Source organism: Athene noctua, chromosome 7, assembly GCF_965140245.1.
Source record: "Athene noctua chromosome 7, bAthNoc1.hap1.1, whole genome shotgun sequence".
Taxonomy (NCBI): domain Eukaryota; kingdom Metazoa; phylum Chordata; class Aves; order Strigiformes; family Strigidae; genus Athene; species Athene noctua.
The window spans coordinates 49,387-62,819 of NC_134043.1; positions in this window are offsets into that span (position 1 = coordinate 49,387).

Below are 13,433 nucleotides of genomic sequence, written 5' to 3' on the forward strand. Positions count from 1 at the left end.
GGATGAACATACCCGCCTTGTGACTCCACAGTTACAGAGCGATTCCTCCGCAAAACAGAGAGACTGAGCCTTCAGCAGGTTCAAAACCGTCATTCCGTGTGATTGTGCAAAGAGCACATCAAGGCACGAATAAAGGGAGTGCGGAAAAGCTGCAAGAGACGGGAACAAAGCGGAGGCCAGAAAAAAAAGCGGAGGCCAGAAAAAAAAGCGGAGGCCAGAAAAAAAAGCGGAGGCCAGAAAAAAAAGCGGAGGCCAGAAAAAAAAGCGGAGGCCAGAAAAAAAAGCGGAGGCCAGAAAAAAAAGCGGAGGCCAGAAAAAAAAGCGGAGGCCAGAAAAAAAAGCGGAGGCCAGAAAAAAAAGCGGAAATTAAGAGTAATTGGAGGCCAAATCAGGGCAGAAGCACCAAAATGTTTGAAAGACTGCAGGGAAGCAGACCTTCGAAGTATCTTATTTTGTGAGGTGTGGGGGGAAGATGTATTTAGCAGGCCGTGGTGGAGTGGTATTTCGCAGGAGCGCAGCATTATCTTGCTTCATCTCAAAGGTAATTTGTATATTGGGGGGGGAGTGTTATACCAGGGGGGAGGCATTTTGTGCAGACAGGGGTAAACCGTATTTCTGGGGGGCAGAGAGTTTTATAATGGGGGGGAGGGTGGAGTATGGGAGGGGGAATATTATTGGTGGTAGCATTACATCAGTCTGTGTGTGTGGGAGTACTGGGTGAGTATTATTTTGCAGGGCGATAGCAACATTTCACATGATGGGAGAAGAGTCATTTTGCTTGGGGGGGCGAGCCTTACTTCAGCAGGGGGCAGAGAGAGCATTATGGGGGGGGAAAGGTGTACATTATTTCACTGGGAGAGGTAGTAGTATTCCACGGGGGGGTGGGTGTAATATTTCTGGGGGTATTATTGGGCGAGTATTATTTGGAAGGGTGTATTATTCTACTGGGTGGGCGGGGGAAGGAAGGGTGGCGTGAGGGGTGGGGATTTTTCACAGCAGTATCATTTCAGTGGCGGAGCTGTATTTCACAGGCGGAAGTATTGTTATTTTGCAGGGGTGGGGGAGTATTATTGGGGGACAATCATTTCGGGGGGGGGGGAATTCTTATTTCTAGGGGGGATTATTATTTCGCTGGGGGTGCAGGGGCAGCAGGAGTATTATTCTGCAGGGGTATATTTTGAGGTCAGAGCATTTCCACGTGATTATTTGCTGGGGGACTTTTTAGAGGGGACTATTTTACAGGAAGTGTTTCAGGGTAGGGTATTTGAGGGGATCGTTTCTGTGGGGAGCCTGGGGGGGGGCAGTATTGGTGGGGTCGGCATTTACAGGGCGAGTATTTTAGGGCAGGAGTGGTGTGGTGAAAGAGCGCCAAGGCAGCGATGGGGAGCAGGGCGGGGGGATCAGCAAGGAGAGGAGTCAGCACGGAGGCATCTAGAAGAGAGGTGAGCGACAGGGAGCTGGACAGCAGGAGACGACTGCGGAAGAGAGAGACAGGCAGTAGGATGCTGGCCTGGAACCAACAAGAGGAACAGAGAGGACAGAGGTGGAACATGAGAGAAGGCAGGAAGAGAGAACAAAAGAGAGAGATGAAGCCATCAACAGTCGAGACAGGGAGCAGCACAGAAGGTCTGAGAGAGGGCGAGGTGAACAGGGTGGAGGACGGGGACAGGGAGATACAGGAGCAGGGGAGGCATGAGCGAGGTCACAGCATAGAGGCAGGAAGACAAGGAGGGAGGGAAATAGGGAGGCAGGGATATGGAGCGGCAGACAGGCACGGCGAGGATAAGAATGCCAGGGAACAGGCCAGAGAAAGCTGTGGGCAAAAAGAGACCCCAAAGCTGATCTGGACCAAGAATTGCAAAGGAAAAAAATAGCACTAGGCTACAGGAGAGAAACAGAGGATGACAAAAAGGAAGGAGAGGGAGCAGGACCAAGGCATATAGAAAAAAGAAAAAGGGAAAGCCTGAAGAAGACACAAGAGGGAGTGGGAGCAGGGAAGAAGGAGAGCAGAGGTAAAGGGGGAAAAAAATAAAAAAAAAAAAATCACAGCACCATGGGATAGAGGGGGGGCCAGGGGAGATCCCAAAACATACAAGACGGACAACAAGGCCCCGAGGGTCCGCGACTCACCGCAGATGTTGCTCTCAGCGCTGCCAAGAAAAATTTGCCAATTCAGACCCTTCTTTCTCCTTCTCTCCTCCCTTCCTTTTCTGGAGGTGCAGTCGCTCAGCTGCCCTCCACCTCAAAGAACACGCGGGTGTCTCTCAGCTCTTACAAGACACAGCTTCCTGCACACGAAGCCTCGCTCCCTCCCTGCATGGCCGTACCACACTCCGGGTGATGCGCACAGACCCTGGGCCCATGCTGGTGGTCCGGCCCTGCGGACTGTACAGAGGGCTCCTTCCTCGCCCAGAGAGGCAGGCTCTCTCTTCCTGCAGTGGAAGGCAGCTGCTGCCCACATGCCCTTGATTTTCTTCTTTCCCTTTCTCAGGCCTCTGCAGCTTCAGCTGTGACAGCTCCTGTCCACAGCCAGAAAACGTCCCAGGGGCCTGTCCCTTCTCACCTCTCTGCTGCGAGGAGCACAAGGGCAGGCAGAGAACCCCACACAGTTCTGAAGTGGGTCCGGTCAACAGCATCCCCAGGGAAGGAACAGGCAAGCGCGGCCCCGGTGAGGCCTCTGGGAGAAGGTGAAGCGACTGCCGTTATTACCATAGATCGCCCCTGGCCGGAGCCCCCCTTCCACAGGGGCTCCTGCGGAGGCGCCAAGGGCCGGCTTGCCGCCATCCCCGCGGGGCTCGGGGGTGACCTGGGGCTACGGGACGGGCTTCAGGGTGAGGTGCGAGACCTGGGGCCAGGACACGGTGCGGGCGAGGCCAGTGCCAGCTCAAGGGGAGCTCTGGCAAGCTGGGGAGGCACCCAGCACCAACCCCCGGGGGACACCCATCTTCTTCCCCTCTGCCTTTGTCCCAGCCCTCGGGTAACTCCCTGGGGCTCCCCCGGCCCGGATCACCTCCAGGAGAGCCGAGGCCTGACACAGCAGGCGGTGTGAAGCTTCCTGCCCCACCGCTGCCATGTGGCCAGCGGGCAGGAGGGGCCCCCACACCTGCCAAAGGGGCGGGCCGGCCTCACCGGCGGCCTCGGCCCTCGCCCACCCCCAGGAATCACGCCCAGCAAGCCTCACGCTGCGGCAGCAGGAAGGCGGCTCTGGCGGTGCCGCACACCTGTGCGGGGCCGGCGCTGCAGTCCTGCCCTTCGCGCACCGAGCGCCCGCCGGCAGCGTGACGTGGGGCGGCGGCAGCATTTCCTTACCAGGAGGGGGCACCGAGCGTGGCCGCACCCCCCCACGGGCATCGGAGCATCGCACTGACGTTGCTGGCGGGCGGCAGCGTGGGGCACGGGGCCACCTCTGTGTCGCCCACCAACAGCACCGTGTGGCGTTTGCCAGGCAGCGGCGGTGAGCGCAGGCGAGCGCCACCCCCCGCGCGAGCGGCGGCCGAGCGGCACGTCACTGCGCACACGCTCTCGAGGAACGGGCACGACGCTTGGCGGGGAGCAGCTGGAAGCCCCCGGGAATCCACGTGAAAGCGGCAACAAAACTATCCCTCGTGCTGCGCCACAGGGGCCGCGGCGGTAGCGAGGACTGCGCCGCGCTACGGGCGCCCACGAGCGGTGCGGCTGCCTGGCAGCCGAGTCTGCAGAACCTACAGCTCCTGGCACGCGCTGGCCAACGCGGCACGGCCGCCTGCACGCCAAGCGCTGTAAGACCCCGCATCCCAGCGTGACCCAGGGAACCAACGCGGCTGGCCAGAAACCCCACACGCCAGGACCACAGCTCCCGCTGGGTTGCGAGAGGCAGTTTTCTCTGCTTTCTGACCCTGCAGCAACACCGTTGCTCACCCCTCCGAACCCCCACCAATGCACCCAGAAGCCTCACCACCGGCTCGGGGCAGCCCCTGCCACCACCTCCAACACTGCCACCCTGCAGGCACCGCCATCCTCCCCAGGAGCTGCCAGCTGATGGCACGGCTCCACTCACCTTCTCCCTCGGTGCAGCCAGGGCCCAGCAATGCTCAGCGACTGCTCTGCTCCTCCCTTGGTTGACACCGACCCCTCCGACGGCTGCCTTGCTCTTAACAGCAGCACCCGCCCCTCCACCCGGAGCAAGCCCTTTACAGGGAGGGGCCGCTGCCATCAGCCTCACTGCCCACACCTGGGGCCCCTCCAGCCCCAGCCCACAGCTGGAGGCCATCACCCACCCCCACAGAGCATCATCACCCCTCCCAGCCCCTCACCTGGGGCAAAGGAAGCACAAAAGGCAGCCGGCAGCCAGCAAGTGTTTATTCAGTCACACACAGAACAAGTCCCAGAAGGGAGTGAGTCTGCTCCGGGGCTCAGGGCCCCTAATGCTGCCCCTGCCCCTGGCACACCTTGGCGCTTGTTCCCGGAGCCACGCTCCTCAGTCCAGCCGGGAACAGTCAGTCGGTTCCTGGAGCAACAAGCTGCAGGGCAGAGCTGGAAACTGCCAAACATGAGGAGAAAGATGCAGGGCACAAGAAGACAGAAGAAAGGTGGCAGCTAGCTGACTAGTACAGGGGTAGAGAGAAAACAAGAGATGAGCAATGGGGCGGTGAGAGGATGGGGACAGGGAACCCAGCGTGGATATGCAGAAAAAAAAGCAGCAGGGAGAGAAGAAAACAGGCAGCAGAAAGAAGGAAGAGGAGCAGGACAGAAACCAACAAAGAAGGACGAGGAGCAGCATAGAGATGCAGAAAAAAAAAAGCTGGGATGGGTGGCACAACAGACATGGAGGGGAAAAAAAAAAAGGGGGGGAGCAGGGAGCTAGACCAAGCAAGATGGAAGAAAGACCAAAAAGCTCCAGAGAACAGGGCACAGAGGGAGGAAAAAGCAACAGCGATGGGGAGTCAGGACAGCAAACCATGGGAAGGAACACAAAACAAATCACATCGCTACATGTGACAGGGCAGAGAAGGAAGAATTAGGAAACAGGGACAGAGACACAGAAAAAAAGAGACCTGGAGCCACAAACTAATCCTGATGCATACAGAAAGAAGGGGGGTGGGGGTGGGGGGGTGTATTCTAAAACAGGGGAAACAGAGACAGAGAGATGGAGAAAAGACAAAAGCAACAGACTACAAGGCATCGAGAGAGGAATTACTGAATAGTAACAGAGCGCCAGCCAGAAACAGGCCACAAAGCAGCAAAGATCACAGGGGGTACGGGGCACAGAGGAAGGAATTCGCAAACCCGGCACAAGGAGCCAGACAGAGAGAGAGCGAGGCAAAAATTAAATGGTGAAAAGAGACAGACCGCAGGGCAGAGGGAGGAATTGATAAACAGGGACAGGGCACCCGACAGAGCATGATGGAGAACAGGGAAAAAAAAAATAGCAGCAAGCTACAGGGAAGAGGGAGGAATTAAAGAACAGTGACTGGAAGACAGACAGCGACACATGGAGAGAGAGAAGACAAAAGAGCGATGGGCAACAAGATGGATAGGGAGGAAATGAAAAACAGCAGAAGGGAGTCAGCCAGAGAGAAAGACACCGAGGAAAAAGGCCAGACAGGCTATGAGGGACGGAGGTAGGAATGAAAAACGGGGGACAGGGAGCAGGAAAGAGAGAGATGGAGATCGCAGGGAATAGCAGCGGGTGCAGGAAGAAGAAAGGGGCATCAATAGGAACAGGGAGCTGGACAGAGAGGGATGGAGAAAGGCAACAAGAGCGGCAGGGTACAGGGCAGAGAAAGGGAAGACCTACAAGATGGGGACAGGGAGATGCTCCAAGCAAGACGGAAGATACAGGTGAGCAAAAAAAGTTGAGCAGCACCAGAAAGAGAGGAGTCTAGGAGAAAGACAGGGAGGGACCAGGCCACACAAGAGGGATGAGAGGGGCCCAAGAGCTCGGGACTTACTGCAGTTCTCCGCGCTGCCGTGAGAATTTGACAGGTCAGACTCCTCCTTCTGTTTGCCTTCTCCCTTCCTCTTCTACAGCTCCAGGTGCCTGGCTGTCCTCCACTTATGAGAAGATGTAGGTGTCTCACAGCTCTTACGAGATGAGGCCTGCTAGACACAGAACCTCATTCAATCACTGCAATGCTGGGGTTTCAACTCCAACCCCAAATTAAAGTTGACGTAGGGGTGATTCCCCCAGCCCTTCCCAAAGGGGGGGGAGTTTCCCTTCAGGCTCCCCCCCAGGGTGGGCCGGCCTGGCAGACAGAGCCATGGAGTAAAGGAACCCCAGGGGTCCCGCAGTGAGTAACCCAAGGTCAGGTGTCCCACGCAGGGATCACAGCTGGGACCATTGCAGGAGGGGCAGTGTCTGTGTGTGAGGGGGATGCCCTGTGCAGAGTTCCCTGCTGGGGAAGGACCTCCCGCCTCCCTGGGACTGCGCTCCAGGCAGGTCTGGCTGTTGTAAACGCGGGCTCTGTGGGGATTCAGGATGTGGCTTCCTTGGTCTGATGTATTTGGCTCGTTGACTCAGTTGTCTCCTGTCCCTTCTATGGGAGACTGCATTTCACCATTTATACCACCCATTGTTGGTCGTGCGGTGTCATTGTTGGGGTCAGTGGGATTGATGTAGATTATACATAAATCTGACTTGTTTGTACCCCCAGCGCTCACCCATGTACTGACCCTTTTGTATCAAATACAATTTGGTTATTGGTTCATCTTTATGCTGGCTGTGTCCTTTATGCTAGGCCTGATAATTGGCAAAACAATCACACACAACGTGCAGGAGTAGGACAGAGGAAAGAGATACTGATAAGCGAGGAGCAGAACAGAAGGATTGAGAGAGAAATGAGGAGTGAGAGTGATACAAAAGGTACAGAACAAGCTGGAGTAGCTGAGGAAATGAGAGAGAAAAACACACACAGATCAGAACAACTAGAGAGAGAAATTAAAACCATGGCTGGGCTGCAGAATTTGAAAAAAGCCAGGGAGCACAACACAAGAAATAATGGGACACTGAACTGGGCAGGGGGATATAGCAAGAAACAATGGGATGGGCAGTGGTATGGTGCGGCGGGCGGAGGAAGCAAGCAGCTGATTCAATATGAATGATAGAGCAAGCTTCAATTTTATTGAAAGAAATCACCCCTTATATAAGCACTCTACAATAATCATGCACACTACTCACAAATCTATTGGATACATGTAAAAGGCTACATTATAATGTCCCAGCCCCCTGTGGCATCTCAGACATGTCACAACATCTTCCCTCTTCTGAACCTGTTTTTCTCCCAGGGCTGTTCCCTTATCATATACAAGGTCATAATGTACCTCAGTTTCTCTCTTTGTTAACATAACAGTCTGTTGTTTGGCATAACTGTACCCTGGGTTGTTTCCTTTGTTTACCTCATATGGCTGCAATCAGCTTCTGCAGAGACCCACGGCCTTGCTCTCTGCAAGCCGTTCTCCAACAGTATGGAGCTCTACAAAATGTTTGGGAGAGGATGGAGGACAGAGGGGAGAAGAGAAAAGCGACAGACAGCGAGGCAGTGATGGAGAAAGAAACAGTAGCAACCGAGAGATGAGAAGAGGGACAGGACCCAGGCAGAGAGGTGGAGAAAGAGCGCCAAGCCAGTGATGGGGAGCAGGCCAGAGGGATCAGGTAAAAGAGGCCGCACAGAGGCATCTAGAAGAGAGGTGAGCGTCAGGGAGCCAGAGAGCAGGAGATGACTCTGGAAGAAAGAGAAACAGGGAGTAGGATGCTGGCCTGGAACAAGAGCAACAGAGAGAAGGACAGAGGTGGAGCATGAGAAAAGAAAGGAACAGAAAACAAGAGAGAGAGATCAAGCCATCAACAGTTGAGACAAGGAGCAGCACAAAGGGTCTGAGAGAGGGTGAGGTGCACAGGGTGGAGGACGGGGACAGGGAGATACACGATGAGGGGGGTGGGCATCAGCGAGACAGAGGTGGAGAAGGGGGGAGGGCAATAGGCAGTCGCAGACACATAGTGGCACATGCAGGCACAGAGAGGAAAAGGACATGTGGGAACAGGCAAGAGAAGTTATGGGAGAAAAGGGACCAATGCCAATCAGGACAAAGAACTGGAAAAGGGAAAAAACAGCGCTAGCCTGCAGGAGAGAGACAGAAAATGACAAAAAAGGAAAGAGAGCAGGACAATAGCATAGAGAGAAAAAGAAAAAGGTAGAGCTAGAAGAAGAGAGAGAAAGAGGGAGAGGGAGCAGGACAGAAGAGAGAGGAGAGCAAAGGCAAAGAGAAGAAAAAAAAAAAATCACATCAGTGTGGGATAGAGGGCAACAGGGCAGGGCCCACATGCACAGAAGGGGCAACAGGACCCCGTCATCCCAGGACTCACCACAGCTCTCACTCTCAGCGCTGCCTGGGAAATTTACCACTTAGGACCCTTCTTTCTCCATCTCTCCTCCCTTCCTCTTCCGTAGCTCCAGTCCTCCCCCTAAAAGAATACGTGGGTGTCTCTTACCTCTTTATGTAAGCATCGCTTACCCACTCTGGTCAGGGAGAGCACTCACGGCATCCCCGATCAAAAGGTCGCTGCGTGCTGGCATCCAGAAAGCAGGGTCTCCCCACCAAGAGTCAGCACGTCAACCTGGGCAAGGCATTACAGCCGTCCCATCTGGGTCACCAAAACACTGTTATCTGCAAAGAGGATTCGTGCCCAGCGGGCAATAAACCAATCTTAACACGCTCAAGAGAGAGTGTATTTATTCAGGCCTGGCTGCTTGGTGGACTTTTCCACAAACCTAGTACACCAATGGCAGGTTTTGAAGCTGCTTTTACACACAAAAATCAGAGATTAGTGCTTTTCCAAACATGTCTATTAGATATTGATTGCTAATGATTAATGTACATTTATAATAGGGCTTATGTAATGCTTCTACGACTACACGTGCTCAGGGAAAGGCTCTTAACCTGTTCAGGGTTTTCAGTCTTATAACGAAGGTAGTTCATTGTCAGGACACTCAAAAGTTAGTTTCATTGTCAAGTTAATGAATTGATTAGTCAACCTTTTGCCAGGTTGCAAATAACTCATCCTCAGAAGTGCAGACAGAAAAAGAAAAGGGAGCAGCAGGACAAGAGACAGAAAGTGAGAGAGGAAGGGGGAGCAAGACACAAGAATAGAGAGGTATAGAGAAGCAAAATAAAAAGAAGATAAATCACAGCATGGGAAAGAGAGGGGCAGGAAGGGACTGGGGCATACAAGGGGGGCGACAGGGCCCCGAGGGCCCGGGACTCACCGCGGCTCTCGCTCCCGGCACTGCCGGGAGAACTGGACAGGTCAGATGCTTCTTTCTCCTTCCTTCCTCCTGCCCCTCCTCTTCTTGGGAAACCCCCACCCCCGGCTGCCCCCCCGGACAGAACCGCGCACCCAGACGGCGGCGCCAGCCGCACCCCGGGCTGCAGTACCCGCTGTCGGCCACCGGGTGGCAGCAACGAGCACGAAGGCGGCAGCGCCGGCGCGGCTTTGGGCTGCGGTACCGACCTCCACCGCGCGGTGGCAGCACGGAGCACGCCCGCGCCGCGCCGCCAGCCCGGCCCGAGCTGCAGTACCGACCTTCGGCCGCCGGGTGGCACCGTCGCCCCGTTTCGCCCCTCCGAGCATCTCCCGGGAGCAGAAGCGACGCCCCGAGCAGCCGCCTCCGACCGTCCCAAGGCGGCAGCTGCGCCCCGGGCGGACAGGGCTCGCCTTCCTCTGCCCCGGCAGCGGCGGCAGCGAGGCAGCGGCCACTGCAGAGAGAGTTTTCACGCCGCCGGCAGCCCGGGCGGTTGCTGAGGGCAGGAGGGCACGGACGGAAAGCTGCTTCGTGCCCGAGGGGCGGCCGCGGGCAGCAGGAACCAGCGGCGGAGCTGCACCTCAGCGACGACCCGCTGGTGACCCGCGCGCTCCGCCGTGCTGCTCGCACCTTCCCTCCCCTCTGTGCTGCCAGCGCTCCGCTCCCCTCACCCTGCACCCGCACGAGGCTCCCGGGCAGGGCCCGTCCCCTCGGTAAGAGACGCCGCACAGAGTTCCTCCGCAGCCCGCAGCCAGCCGGGAGAGCAAGGCGGCCCCTTGGGCTCGGAGACGTCCTCGGCCGGTGACCGCAGCGCCCGGGAGGTTCCGTCTCTGCTCGGGGCAGCCGCGGAGCCCCGCGCTCCTGCCAGCGAGCGCTCTGCTGCCTGCAACACGCGATTCTTGGGGGGCTGGAGGGGCGGTTCTGCCACTGGCTCAGGCGAGCAGCTCAGTGCCTTCGGCTGCCTCCTTCACCTCCTTAAAGCACTTCAACCCTCCCTTTCTTTATTTGGGACCCCTCTAAATATCTCCTGCCCTGCCAGCCCTTCTCAGCTACCAACACAGCTGACACACAGTGCTGGTAGAAATCCAGCTCTCATCTTGCTGTGGTGGCAAAAGGCTTCTGTCACTCCAACCTCTGACCTGTCAGGAGGACTGCAAGGCAAGAAATACGCCTTTTCTCCAACAAGCAAGACACTGGCCAAATAGTTGTACACAGTGACTCGTGGCTGCCTGGGACCGACACCTTTTCCTGCTGAAACCAGAGCACAATTCCCTCGGGAAGAGCCATCAGCAGCACAGGACGTCCTTCCCTTGCCTGCACCGGGGTCCGGAGAACCGCCTCTTTCTCCGGCTGGAGCGTGCAGCAGCCTGCTGTAGTCCCAGCCCCTTGACCCCGATAAAGTGGCTGCCTGTAGCAGCCCAGCCGGGCAGAGGAAGGGGCCTGCGGGTCCCTGCATAGGCAGAACGGCTGCAGATTGTGCCGGGGCCGTTTGGCTCTTTCTCTATGGCAGTTACGGCCCAATGGGCAGCAGATGGGTCCACAGGCACGGCCTAAGTGCTGCTGCTTACAGCCTGTCAGGATGGTGGCAGGAACAAGGAGAGCCTGAAGCATCAGCCAGGCAGGGCTGGCAACTAACCCTGTGTCATGGTTTGGGCCCAGCTGGACACTGAGCACTACACAACTGCTCGCTCACAGCCCCCACCAGCGGGACGGGAGAGAAGGGGAAAGGGAGTAAACTCATGAGTTGGGATAGAAATAGTTCAGTAATTTAAAAGACAAAACCACCACACACCCACCTTGTGTGAGGGAGAAAAACCTCACGGGTGGGGAAACCTGGGGTGGACACAGCAGGGGGGTCTGCACGCAGGTAGAGACACACGTGGGGGCACATGGGTAGGGATGACCCACACCGGGGGTCCCCCTGTGATAACCTGCAGCAGATCACTCACCTGGGACAACCCCAACAGATGATCCACTCTGAAGAACCGACCCGCCCCAGATAATCCACAACAGAGAACCCCCAGCACTGCCCCTCAAACAGCAGGCCTCTCACCCCTAATTTTCCTCAAATTGGGTCTGGCAGGTTTTTTTGCTTTTCTGTAGTACAAAAATTGGTTTTTTTGCTTTTCCAAAATATTCCATTTTGGTTTTTTTCAGTACTTCTCCATAACATCAAAATCAGCGATTCTTGGTTTAGTGCATTAAAATAGTGGGTTTACTGCTCTCCAGCTGCACCAATCCAGGCAGATTTGGCTTTCCCAGGAGACCCTAAGTGAAGGTTTTTTTTTAAAAAAAAAAAAAAAAAAAAAAAAAAGAGGAGGGGTGTCCTCCCATTTCAGACCCAGAATCAGGGTGCTTGGGGTATTTTTGTGCCATGGCAGCGACACAGGGCTGGCCCCGCTGTCAGGGGGTTAACAGCCAGCAGGCAAACCTGGCCCATGGAGACCTGTCAAGCCTCAGGAGACGCTTACAACACATCTGAAAAACAAAAACCCCAAATCCTGTTCCGGCATCTTGAAAAAACAACACAGAATAAAGTTCCATCAGAATAAGGGTTAGGATGGCAGTGGAGCACGGGGAGGAAGGACTCTGCGTGAACAGGTCAGCTCCACAGACAACACACCCTGGCAAGGCCAGAGTAATTTCAACTCCCCAAATCACCAGCAAGGCCAAGGGATACAGCCCTGAGCACACCCTGCCCCTAAAAGCTAACGCTCTTGCTGCTGTCGGAATGTCTCATCCTGTCCTTACAGCAGGGCTGCAGGGAGGGAGCCCTGCGAGGTGCAGGACGAGGCCGCACCGCCACCAGAAGCCACAGCTGACGGATCCGCCGCAACAGCCACGGCCCTTGTGCTGCTGCTGCACATCCTGCTGCTGGGTCAGTGACATCAGGAGTGAAGTGTAAAACTTTCAAGAGTAAAACAAAAAAAATCAAGAACAAAGCTTAGCCCTTCACTCTTTAGTATACAGGTGGGCATATGCTTATAGCAGTGTTTTTATTAGGTATTTGATTTTCCTTTTGCATTCCCTGAACTCGCACAGCTGTGAGCTGATGCCATTAGACTGTCTGTCTCCAAAATACACTTAGCACCTGACAAGGGGTTTTCCCCAATTAGCAGGGACAACTGGCCAGCTGCACCACCCAAGAGTACTACTGCCAAATAGATCAGCTCTGAAGATCCCCTCTGATGAAAAGTTCATAAAGTGAAACTTCCTCGAGAAAGGTTTCTGTTTGGTACAGTCTCTTTCTAACTGATTAATGAAGTCAAGATTACACACTGTAGGGCAGTGGTCCCTGATCGCTCAACTCAGCTTTCAGAGGACCGGGGCTCTGAATCCATCCTCAACAAAAAACACATCAGCTAACCAGGATATTCCTGCAGCTGCCAGGTTTCTCTTCAGGTCCACCTGGGAACAACCCGACACAGCACCAAGCTGTGACCAATCCCTGTGTCCCTAAACCCAGGGCAAGAACCGTGCCAGCCTGAGAGCACCAGCAGACAAGACAAACACGTGCCTGCACAGACCCCGGCATCAGCACGTCTGTGCTTTGTGCTGACACGGACACACACGCACAGACCCACGAGGGCTTGCACAGGAAGATGGTCCCACCGACAGATCTCTCAAGCACAGGCCTATGGAAAACAACAAATCCTGGCTGCTCCCAGCCTCAACCCTTCTGCAAGGCAGAGCTCTCCTCCGTGGAGGCAGCTGTGGGGGGGCAGCAGAATTCTTCTCAACTACTGCATTCAGACCCTCTGCTCCTCACCGCTTCCAGCACGATCCTCCCCATGTCACTCCTTCTGTTGCCCTGGAGCTCCACAGGGCTGCAGGACAAGGCGACAACTCAAACAAACCAAATTTGTGTGTGGAGCTGCAGCTACTTCAACTGCTCACCTCCACGTAATGCTATTTGCTACAAGGACAGAACTTCAAGTCATCAATTTCTTAGGCTATCAAAGCTCACACCTGGAACTCTAAATGTACTGAGCACATATGAAATACTGTCTGCTTCACTGTATGATGTTTTACTAAGCTATACCAACTAACTCAGAAAGGATTACACTTTTTTTTTTTTAAGCCTGAATTCACTTTCTTCAGAAATGAGTTAGAAACTTTTTCACGTATGCCTGGACCTTCACTTGAACATCTGAA